The 12,052-nt window shown below is 43.1% G+C and overlaps 1 protein-coding gene; it reads right to left on the bottom strand.

Moving 5' to 3' along the window:
- The window catches only part of LOC309655172 (aromatase), a gene marked incomplete at its 3' end in the record, with an annotated part of 202,801 nt that overhangs the window by 99,555 nt on the left and 91,194 nt on the right, over positions 1-12,052 (bottom strand).

Raw genomic sequence — 12,052 nt, 5'->3', positions numbered from 1 at the left:
TCAGCAAACATGTTGGTTATGCTAAATCAACTATATGGCTGACATACTAAGCTCTTAACTGAAGTGATCTTAAGTATATAGGGTGCCAATTCTCCTTCACATTCATGAAATTGTTTGTGGGTCAACAAGAAGCACAGAGTTTGTGTTGGGTGAATACGTAGGCTCTGGGGTTGTATCCTGTGCTACCATTTGCTATTGGTGGAAACTTGGGCAAGTTATTTAAACTCTTTATGCCTCAGTTTTCTCAGTTCTAAAATGGAGGTGATAAGGGTATTTAACACATGGGGTTGCTGTGGGATTAAAGTTATCAAGAGCTTAAACAGTGCCTACTACATAGTACATGTATAATGAATGTTAGCTCTTACTATTTCAAAACTGTGAAGCAGCAGAAGTCAAAAATGATTTCAAGAAGGCATATTCATAGACAAAAGATCAGAAAGTAGCCAGACATCTGAATACCTTTCATAAAGTAAGTTCTAGCAGCTTTCCAGAGGACTGGATTATTATTAAATATGATGCCTTTCTCATGCATGCCAATGCACTGCAACCCAAGTTTGCTGCCGAATCGAGATGTGTAGTGATTGTGCTTCATTACGTGGAACACACTTGAGGACCTGTAGAGAAAGCAAACCTTGGGGTTACTTGTTGAGGGTCAGGAGAACTCAGTGTGATGAGTTTGCCTACCAGGTGGCTCTCATACCAAACGCCTGTTGATCTAAATGCAGTGCATAATTTCTAGTATTCAGATTAAATAAGCACTTGTGTTAGCACAAGAACTTCCTTCTCCAGTTGAAACATTTCTACCTGCTAGCTCTCTGTTTGAGCATCACTAAAGATCAACACACAGACACACACACACACACACAGACACACACACACACACACACACACACACACACACAGAGTTATTCATTATTTCCCCTTCTCTAACTCCAAGTCACTAAAATACTCCCCACTACTGTTGTCAGAGCTGCAAGGCTGTAAGAAACTGAACCCTCCATACCACCATATTCCTGAGAGCCTCCAGCCCCCAAGCAGCCCCTCTCCAGACAGTGCTCCCCATGTAGAAGTGAGCCTCATAATCAGAAGTTGCTGGAATACTGAAGTCTTATCTCTTTAGTTTGGAAGCAACAGTTCTGCCTTGTACCACCCATCCCCCAGAGGCTCTAATCAGGCCTGGTCCCTCCAGGGGGGTATCATTCTAGGACTGAAGGACATCTCCTGGGCACCTCCGGCCCTGGACTTGACTGGCTGGGCTGGCCTGGAAGGCTCTCTGTGGTGGTGACAGCAGCTGTCTTGGGGCTCTGCATCCATCATGGTTCATCAAGGTCTCCAGGGTCACAGAGTTCTCCCAGGACATAGGACACGCTGAGCCATTAGATAGCCCTTGCTATGGCAACCCTGGGACCTTGCCAGGAACCCAGGCTTCCTTGAACTTCCTGGTTCCTCTTCCACTGCTCTGCCCTCTATTCCCACGCCCAGGCCCGGCTGTTAAGGCCGGAGCTGGGCCTTCAGAGCAACTAGGAAGGAGCAGGCAGCCCCTCCCCACCCATGTCCTCCTTCAGGACTTGCTTCCTGCCCCAAATCCCAGTCTAATTGGGGCATAATAAGGCAATGAGCATTATAACACGTTGTAAAATCCTAGCTGAAGACGTCATGGGACCTCCGTGTGTGAGGAGAATATTGTCTTCTTAGGACAGTGGTACAGAATTCTTCTGCAGAGAGACTCACTTTGTTGAGAAGACGTTTTATTAAGATTGATTATAAATTAGGCTATGGCATTGGAAGTATAAATCAATCATTTAAATAATTTAACATTTGAGAGCATAAAGGATAAATGGATAGTTAGTCTCTTCAGGATAAAAGGTGGGGTGGCTTTATTTCTTCTATTGTATTTTGAATATGCAAATCCAGATACTGCAATTTGTATTCCAGGGAATTAATTTGACTGATACATAGATAAAATTTTGTCCTGTATATGACATCATGCTATAGAAAGGACTGAAATTCTTATTAATTAATAGACTTCAGAATTTTAGCTCTTCGTACCATCCCCTAAATCACTCTGTAATCAAAGCAGCAAGTAAGTAATTTGTATACTCTTTACTCACAAACTCGGATCTACAAATTTTAAGTGATTAGGTGACAAGCAGAATACTATTTTTCTGCTCTGACCTTTAGAGCTTTTGAGTATATCATAAAACACATTGGTCTGTCTGTGTTTTGAGGAATTACTGGTCAATTAGAAACTTCAACCCAATTAAATGTTAGTTAATAAAGAGCGAAGAAATAAATCAGTTGTCCTGTAGGGGGCGCCAACATCTCAGTTATCCTGAGACAGAGGCTCTGACTTGGCAAAGAACAAAGTAGGCAAGACGGAAGTCATACACACAGCAAGCAAAGTGTCACCAAGGATGAGCAGTTTAAAATAAGGTCACTTATCAAAAGTAGGCTGGCTTTATCTAACTGGAGTAAATCAGGAAAGTGAAGAAGGGAAGGTTGGTGACGAACTACGGATGTCAGCCCAGGGCTCCCCTGATATTCAGGAGAACACTAGAGGTCTCCTTCCCACAGTGTGGGCTGGCCTGTAACACCAGGTGAGGGAGATGTTACATTGACTGACTGACTGACTGACTGGCTGGGAGAGTGAGGAGTTCTCACCACTGAGGAGAGACAGAGTGAGTCCCCAAGCTCAGAAGGGACAGCGGGCAGTGTAAGATGCCTGATCCCTGGGGTCATTATTCTTCTTGAAACGTGACTGAAGTCAAAAGACATCCCCAAAGATGGCAAACCTAACGTCTCTTCAAAATGAAAAGTAGCTAGGAAGTAGGTCCTTAGGTGGTAAAGAAAAAGCCACCCTCCCGTTCTGAGTTTAAAGAACTCACACACCTGTGGTCAGGTTCAAGATTGATGAGTACTAGAAATAGGGGGGAGGCAATCAATGGAATATTTGGTACCAAACATTTATAAACGCGTGCCTTGTGTAGACCTGTTCTGTGCCTGTGACTTACACTCCATCAATTCTACCACGTTTTCCCTGTCCTTTGCCCTCTAATATCCTTACCCAGGTTTGATACTGAGGTCACTGCAAGAGAAAAAGAATCTTTGTAACAAAGAGATCTGACTGTAACCACCCTAAGCTGATCAAATTTAGTATCAGTGATATGGGACCACCTTCCCTGGTCTCTTGATGTGATGCAATGTGAAGTGCCTAGGACTAACAGGAACGTATTATTACACAACAATTAACCTGAATCGAATAGAGCCTATAGACCTAGTGTTCAGTTTATAAGCAATACCAGGAGTAGAAGAATATGTTCAATGACACCATAATGAGACAATGAGAGAAATTTGGAATGTGGGACATCCTGTAAAACAACTGATGTGGTCTCTTCAGAAGGTCAAGGTCATGGGGAAAAAAGGCGGAGGACTGCTCTTCTAACTTTCCTGTTCATTTGAACTTTTCTTACTAGAAAGTTGGAAAAATATTTTCTTGTCGATCTTTAGAGTCTCTCCTTTTCATGCATCCTCATGTCCCTTGACCCTCTGCTTACTTTGTCCTAGTTGCCTGGTAAAACCTCAACCCTGGCTAAATCCAGCTCTCAGTTTAGTTTACTCTGTGCTTGCACCTGACAGCTGAATGGGGCTGGGGAAAAAACCATACATGCACATGGACACACACACGCACACACACACTGGCAGGTCTCAGTTAAATTTCAAGTGGGCCCTTAGTGCAGCTGGCAGTTCTGCTACATTTCCCAAGTCCAGTCGTTCTCTCGCTTTCCTGGATGACTATTATATCCTGTCTCCTCTGTCCCCCAGTGTTGTACTTCCTCACCTTTAATTTCAGCTACAGACTTTATTTCCTATTTTACTGAGAAAACAGAAGCAACTGGAACCTCTGCAAGTCCAACCACCAGGATCAGTGCCCATATATTCAACCTTCCCTCCTGTTACTGTGGATGAACTTCCATGTCCCTTTTCAAGGCCATGTCCACTTGTTACCTGGACCCCCTTGTCATCTCACCTGGCACACTCCTCCTGTCTGCTGCATCAACACTTTCCTCTGTAACTCATCATTCCCATCAAAACACACATGTCATAATATCTTATATCTTAACAAATAAAAACTCCTTGGACCAAACATCCCTTTCAGCTCTGCTCCATTTCTCTGCCTCCTTTATGGCAAACTCCTGGAAAGAGTGTCTATACTTGCTGCCTCCAATTCTTCTCTCCCCATTCTCTACAGTGGTCAGACTTTTGCCCCCAGCACTCCATTGAAACTGCTCTTGTCAAGGTCACCCATGACCTACCTCCCTGGTGCTAAATGCAGTGCTCACATCTCTGTCCAGTCATGTGGCACTATCTGGAGAGTTGACAATTCCATCCTCACTGACATGCATTCTCGCTTGGCTTTCAGACCACCATGCTCTCCTGGTTTTCCCTTCTCTGTGTGGCTGTCCTTCTCAGCCTCCTTTGCTAGTTTCTGACTACAGTTGAAGGTCTGAATGGTTAGAACTTCCTTCTTAATATCCTATTCAGCGGTACTAGGCAAGTCAAGTCAGAATATCTGAAATGGAATCCTGATTTCTCCCCATCGCAAAGTTGCTCCACCCACCTCATCTTCTGTATAGCCCATATCTACCTGATAATGGTGTGGACAACCATCCTGGTTTGCCCAGCTTAAAAATCCCACAGCGTGGGAAATCCTCTGGTTCCAAGTAAACCAAGACAGTTGTTCACCCTACTGATAATACTATGTTTTAGCCTTTTATTGTTGGTATATTAATACTGTAACAATATATTCCTCTACAAGGGTAGGGATTTGGGGGTGATTTGTTCATGATACCTGTTGTACATAATAAGTTCTCAATAAATATTTATTTAATGAATGAATGGAGAGCCAATAATTTCTATGGTAGTTTAGGGTCATCCAGTGCTTAGTATAGAGTAAATTCTAATAAATGTATGTTTACAGAATAAAAGAATAAATTTCCTATAAATTCAGAAATGAGTAAAACAGATATACAAATACTATAACCTTGTTATGTTAATTGCTAACATATGGCCAAATATCATCCTAATTATCATGTTAAATGCCAGTTCCTCTTTATGGATGCTATTCACATTCTATTTTTGATATTCATGACAAACACTAACATATACACATGACGTATAGTGTCATGCATAACTTCTGTAGACCCTCAATAATTTAGAGCATCTCTGCCTGGGGAATCATGCATACTTTATCTACAGATGATCAGATGGACCTCTCCCCATAGCCCCCAGTTGCTCAGGCAGAATCCTGGCAGCACTGGTGCCTGACTCCCCACCCCATCCTACTCCAAAGTTCTGCAGCCCCCCACTTCAGAACTAAGCTGCTTGGAAAAGTTGGCCCATAATCTCTACACAGGTGTAATAACTACAGACGTCAAAATTTTCAAAAGAGAAAAAACCTGGCATATTATTCAAAGAAAAAGAAAGCTTTCTGACGTCCAGTGGGGTCTTTTTAAGAGGTATGGGTAGTTCTGGAAGGATCTGAAGAGCAGACAAGGGAAGGAGATGGGGACAAACATGTCCTATTCCTGTGGGGAGCTCATCCCTTAAGAAAATCGAGCAGCTGGGGCTTCCCTGGTGGCGCAGTGGTTGAGAGTCTGCCTGCCAATGCAGGGGACACGGGTTCAAGCCCTGGTCTGGGAGGATCCCACATGCCGCGGAGCCACAACTAGGCCTGGGAGCCACAACTGCTGAGCCTGTGCGTCTGGAGCCTGTGCTCCGCAACAAGAGAGGCCGCGATAGTGAGAGGGCCGCGCACCGTGATGAAGAGTGGCCCCCGCTTGCCGCAACTAGAGAAAGCCCTCGCACAGAAACGAAGACCCAACACAGCCAAAAATAAATTAATTAATTAAAAAAAAAAAGAAAGAAAATTGAGCAGCTGGGAGGCAATTAAGGAGAAATAGAGACTCTAACCAGAGAAAAGCCAGTGAGGACAGGAAAGGGAAAGAACTGGGAAAGCTGGGGGAAGGGCAGAGTGAGTTTTTGTCATGTTCTCAGCGTGAATCAGCACCTGACCCTGTCAGGGTCGCTAAGGTCACTTTCCTAATTAAGACAGCAGTGTTGCCAGATGCTACCTGCACTGTAACGAGGATCCTATTTCAGCAACTGGTCAGGGTTCCTGGGAATTTATCTGGTGATCTAAGTATCTAGTGTCTAAGAGCAATTTCTGTCCTGGTCCTCTGGTCCTTTCTCATGTGCTTCATTCTTCCCTCCAGGTCTAGTCTTGCACTCCTTCCACCTGAACTACACTTAAGGGTAAGAAAATTAGAACCCCTCCAACCTGCTCAGGTGTTTCCCCAACCCCAGGGAAAGTCCCTCTGCTCTGGAAGCTTCTTACCTTTTTTCCTCCTCAAGCTCTGTAGCACACTGCAATCATCTGGGGGGCTCTAAACACTACTGATGCCCGGGTCCCTCCTTCCCAGGAGACTGTAAAAGTTGGGTTTGTGGCCTGGGCAGTGGGGTTTTGAACACTCCTTGGGTTATTTAATATGCAGCCAGGGTGAGAAGCACTGTCCTAGATCCTGAGCTGCAGGCATCATCCTTCATTTAAAAAGTAGTAAAAGTTCAGACATTACATGAAATTTCTAAAAATCTTATATTTGTATTTGTATGGAAATATGTTAATATTAATGTTTCAGACATTACATGAAATTTCTAAAAACCTTATATGTTCTGGTATAATGTTATAAGTAATAATCCTAGTTATTACTTTAAAATGTATATCTCAGAAATAACTAATTTTCTTGTCAACTGCATTATTATGAACTTTCATCAAATCTTTTACCGTGGTCATTTTTAAGTCTTTTGTCATGTACAGACAGTTCTGGGTGTACTCTGATGATTTTGCAAATATGTTCCTATAAAAGGGTTTCATCTTCAAGAAATTCATGGAAAAGACTCTGACATGTACAGGTTTCTGGTAACTGACTGTACTGCTGAACTGAATGAATAAGCATTTTCAGAACTCTGATGAAAAACTGATGAACTCATAAAAGTGCTAACAAAAGATCAAGATGAAAAAAAACAATTAATTACATGGGACTGAGTGAACTGATGAGGATGAGTATAATTTTTGTGACTTTCTGTCTGAATTAAAAAAAAAAAAAATCCCACAAGGACTCAGAGGCAAAGAATATACAAATCAATTTTCACGGCAAAGTAAAGGAGCTGTTACAGTGGAGGATTACTGGACTGAATGTCAATATTATGACATAGTATGAGTGTGTTTCGTGTTTGGTAATGGCAATCATTGTTGCTTTTGTTGTGGTCATCCATGTACAATGCTTGGTGTCAGGCTACTTATCTCTTGTAAAAATAAAATACAGTGTGTGTGTGTGAAAAACAAACAAACAAACAAACAAACAAAAAGTATTAAATGGTGACATATTACAAAAAAAAAAATAAATAAATAAAAAAAAAATAAAAATAAAAAAAATAAAAAGTAGTAAAAGAGTGGCCCCTGCTTGCCGCAGCTGGAGAAAGCCCTCGCACAGAAATGAAGACCCAACACAGCCGTGAATAAATAAATAAAATTAAAAAAAAAAAAGTAGTAAAAACACATCTTTAGCAACAGACATCAAGATATCGAAATAAGTTTGTTTGGTTTTTAATATGAAAATCCCAGCCTTGATTTTTAAATATGTCCCCGATTATTAACAGACTCACTTGCTAATAATGAGGGTTTCCTCTCCATATATCCAGACTCTCACGAATTCACCATACGTCTTGTTGTAGTAATTGCAGGCACTGCCAATCCCCATCCAGAGGAACCTGCAGTAGGAAATGAGGGGTCCAATTCCCAGAAAGTAGCCAGGACCTAGGAAAGTCATCAGATCACAATCAGTATTTCCGCAACACCAAAAAGAGCAATTGCTTTAAATTACTGCTATTCTTGTTCTTTTGATCTGGATGTCCTTTTTTATCTTCTGATGTATATAGGTGAATCACACACATAAAATGATTAAAACAACAACACAAGTTAACATGACGCTCTTCACAGCTCCATGAGTAAAAAGTAGTCCAGAGTCTACACCACTCCAGTTCCATTTGGTCTCAAGCATTTCCGTCTGAACGGACTGAAATAGGTGTCTACTCTATTCTTGCTGTGTTAAATGGTGTCAATGAGTTTCAAATACAAGTCAATCAGTCCCTCTGGTAACAGGCACGAAAACCAGGACAAGTGACAAGCTGACAGGTCTGTCTGGCTGCCTAGTTTTGTCTGAAAACTTTGGTTTGAAAGCACCAGTCAATGGAATGGGTGGGTTTGAATTAGTCTGTGGTTTGGGTGTCATCTTTTTAACTGTGAGAAACACGGTCTGCAAAGACAATGTCCCAAAAAGCATGCATTCCTTTTTTATTTCCTTCAAAAAGGATTTGGTTTAAGAAGAGAATATTAAGCTAAATCTCATTAGACAAAATAAAGCTAAGCATTGAGGAATGAGGCAGTGGTCTGATCTGTGTCTAGACCAGAGTCTGAGTCCAGTGATGTGGTTTTAGTGAAGAGCCGTGGCCCTTACACCTTGCTGACGCAGGCGATGACAGAATTGTGAAGAGTGTGAATCTGGTGAGCAGCCAGGGGAGTTGCTGTTGCTTGTGTCAGAGAATGAACTTGGTAGCTTGATTTTAGTGGTGGTGGTGGTGAAAAGTTCATCAAAAGCTTGTTGGAATGGTTTTAGGAGTTTTATTGTAAAGTTATACCATTTCTGTATCTTATTCCTTTAATTCCATTCTGTCAGTGAAATAGTCGTTCAGCCAAAACTCACACAACTATCTGAGACAGTACAGTGCTGATAATTTAGATAATCTAAGTTTTTGAGTGAATCATTTTAAATTGGATGTCTAAGCCCAAATCTGGCAAACAAGGTTTATTCCTTAACTTTGAAGTAGCTGGGTTAATGTGGAAAAGATTATCAGGGTATTCTTTTTGCCCTTAGTGGAAAGTCTTTGTTAATGTCTATATAACCAAAACAAGTTTGGGAGTCTTGGGGTCAAGGGGTCTTAATCTTAGGATTGTTCTAATAACATTATATGTAGATGATTGACTTACAGAATTTTTTATGGGACTGGGGACACATGCCTGCCATGAGGAATTTTCCAAGAAACTACAAAACCGTCTGATATTTCTGGGAATTTTGAGTTAATCTGATAGTGTAGAGTGGTGTGGTTTCTACTGGAATTATCTGGATAATTATATTATACTCTACTTTTGATTGATCCACAGAGCTTGTGGAAGATTCTTTCAGGGTGTGAGGTTCCAAAGGAGCCATAGTGTTCCCCATTTTTCTTCCACTGTCCAGGTCCCATCCAGCCCTTATGGTGGTACTCACAGCACCTCCACACCCAAGAATAAAAGAAAATGAAGAGTGGGATAAAGAGAAGGAATAAGTTCAAGAAGGGAGAGGGTAGAGGACATAGATGAGGCAAAGTGGGAGGGAGACAGAAAGGAGTACAGAAGGCATTCCAGAGACATTTTCACCTTTAGACCAAAATTGGAATGAATTTAAATTAAAAAAAATCCAAAACCTGGAATTTTACCTTGTTCCACCCCATCTTAAATTTACTTTAAAGGATACTTTTGCCAAGTCTGTTTTACCGAAACAAAATGCAGACTGGAAGGGATTATCTAAGATATTTTTTAATGCTTTCATTTAACATATGCAGATAACTGGTAGAAAAATGTTCACCTGAGTTCATTTGCTAATATGCCTTGGGCTTCAGCCATCTCCTCAGGTTTACTCTTCGCTGTCTTGCAAAATTGTCTTTACCCTCATGGACCAAAAGCCCAAGGAAACACTCTCCTTAGATACAGAACTAAATGACTGTGTTACCTGGTATTGAGGATGTGTTTTTATAATTCCAAACCAAGAGAAGAAAGCCAGTGAGCAGCAGGATTGCAATGCTGGCAACAGGCGCAACTTCGGACACCATGCTGGTGACGTTATAATGCACTGAGTTCAGCACTTCCAAAACCATCTCGTGTTGCTTGATCTCAGGGGAAGCAATTTAAAGTCCTGTGGAAATCAGAGTGGCAGAAAAATTAGAGAATCCCCAAAGGTACATCTAGGACTCCTGTTGCTTCAGAGGATGCTGTACTGTAGAGATAGGTGCTTTGTTTTATAATATGATTGGACATTTAGACAAGACAAATTTGTAGTTACAAGTCAAAACAAGCAAGCCCAAGCCAGTATCTTTTGGCTTGAAGTGCAGCATTTCTGACCTTGGTAGAGTCTCAGTTTTGTTTAGACACTTGGTCTGATAGAACCTTATCGTCTTGCCCTTGAACAGGTAGAGTGACTGAATTCTCAACTGAGAGCCAAATTTCTTACCAAAATACATGAAAATGAAGCTCAGTACAGAGGTGGAGTCATTCTGTGACTTCGTCAGCATCTGGTTTAGGCAATCTTTTCCCCTGGAGGCCAAATCAATTTTTTTTTTTAAAAAGCAATCCCTCACCCCTTTCCTGTTCAAAATTACTTCCCCCAAAGAGTAAGATTTTCCAGTAAGAAGGAAAACTTCTAACTTCTCACTCTCTTCATCCATTCTTCTTCTGACCTTTTGACCATCTTTATGACCATAACCTTAAACTCTTTATCATGTAGATTGCTTATCTCCACTTCACTTAGTTCTTCTTTTGGGATTTTTATCTTATTCCTTCATTTGGAATATATTTCTCTGGTCCCTCATTTTGCCTAATTCACCATTTTTATTCCTGTGTGTTTGGTAGGTTGGTTTTGTTTCCAATCTTGGAGAAGTGGCCTTATGAGCAAATGTCCTATGGGGCCCAGCAGCGCACTGGTCACCCAAGCAGTAAGCTTTAGTGGTGCCCTCTATGTGAACTGCGTGGGTCTGTCTGTTGTGGCAGGCTGACTACTGTAGGCGTGGTGGTTGGTGTAGCTGCACCTGTGTCAGGTTGGTTGCCAGGCCCTGCCTTGTGCATAGGCTGCCACCTGTAGGTGGGCAGGACCGTGTCATGAAATGATTGGCTACAGAGCCCTGGGAAAGGGGGTCCTTGGGCTAATGCTGGTCTAGTGGTGGGCAAAGCTTGGTCTTGGGGTGGCCAGCAGTAGGTTCAGGGCTCCCAGAGTTGGATCAGCCTGTTGATGGGTGGAGCCATGGCTTAGGGGTATCTGAGCCTGGTGTACGCCCACTGGTGGGCAGGGCCAATTCCTGACCTGTGTGGCCGTGGGCTCCGAGCTGACCCAGAGCTAGTGATAGCCCACTGGTGAGTGCACCAGACCCCGACACAACTGGCTGCAGTGCCATGGTTTTCCCAGGGCTGTTGTCCCCCCAGTGATGGGTGAGGACAGTCCCAGGCCTAGGGGTGACTCACTGGTGGGTGGCTCTGTGTCTGGCTTCAAGGTCCTGAGTTTCTGTTGTAGATGTTAGCTGGCTGGTGGGCAGTGGCAGGGCTGAGGAGGGGCCTCAGGGCTAGTGCTGACCCTCTGATGGGCAGAGCTGGGTCCCAGGGTCTCTGGCTGCAGTGCCCTGGGTTTCAGGAGTGGGCGTCAACCTGAGGGTGGCTGGGACCAGTGCTGGGGCCTACCTATGGTTGGTGAGGCTGGATTTAGGGCTAATGTAGGCCTTCTGGTGTGTGGGCCTGGGTCTGATGGCTAGTGTCAGGGTCCTGGAGGTCCTGGGGCTTTGCTGGCCTATTGGTGGGTAGGGCCAGTCCTGGAGCTACTGGGTACGCAGGGTGCCCTTCGGCAGCAGGCCTGCTGGTGAGTGGGGCAGTATCCCTGCCCAGCTAACTGCCTGGACTGGTGCTTCCCGGGACTGAGGCAGACTCGCAAGTGGACAAGGGCAGGTCACTGCACTAATAATCTAGACAGAGAATTCCACAATGGTGATTACCAGCACCAGTGTTCTCTTAGTGGGATGTGCTCTCATTAGTGACTGCTGCCAGTATCTAAGTTCCTAGGCTGAGTTTCAGTTGCCTCTTGCCTCTCTGGGAGGCTCTCTAAGATCAACAAGTGGGTTTTACCCAGGCTTCTTTCAA

Source organism: Balaenoptera physalus (assembly GCF_965194825.1).
Source record: "Balaenoptera physalus genome assembly, chromosome: 2".
In the NCBI taxonomy this organism is placed as follows: domain Eukaryota; kingdom Metazoa; phylum Chordata; class Mammalia; order Artiodactyla; family Balaenopteridae; genus Balaenoptera; species Balaenoptera physalus.
Note: the sequence above shows the minus strand (reverse complement) of the source record. Positions and strands in the feature narration are given on the sequence as shown.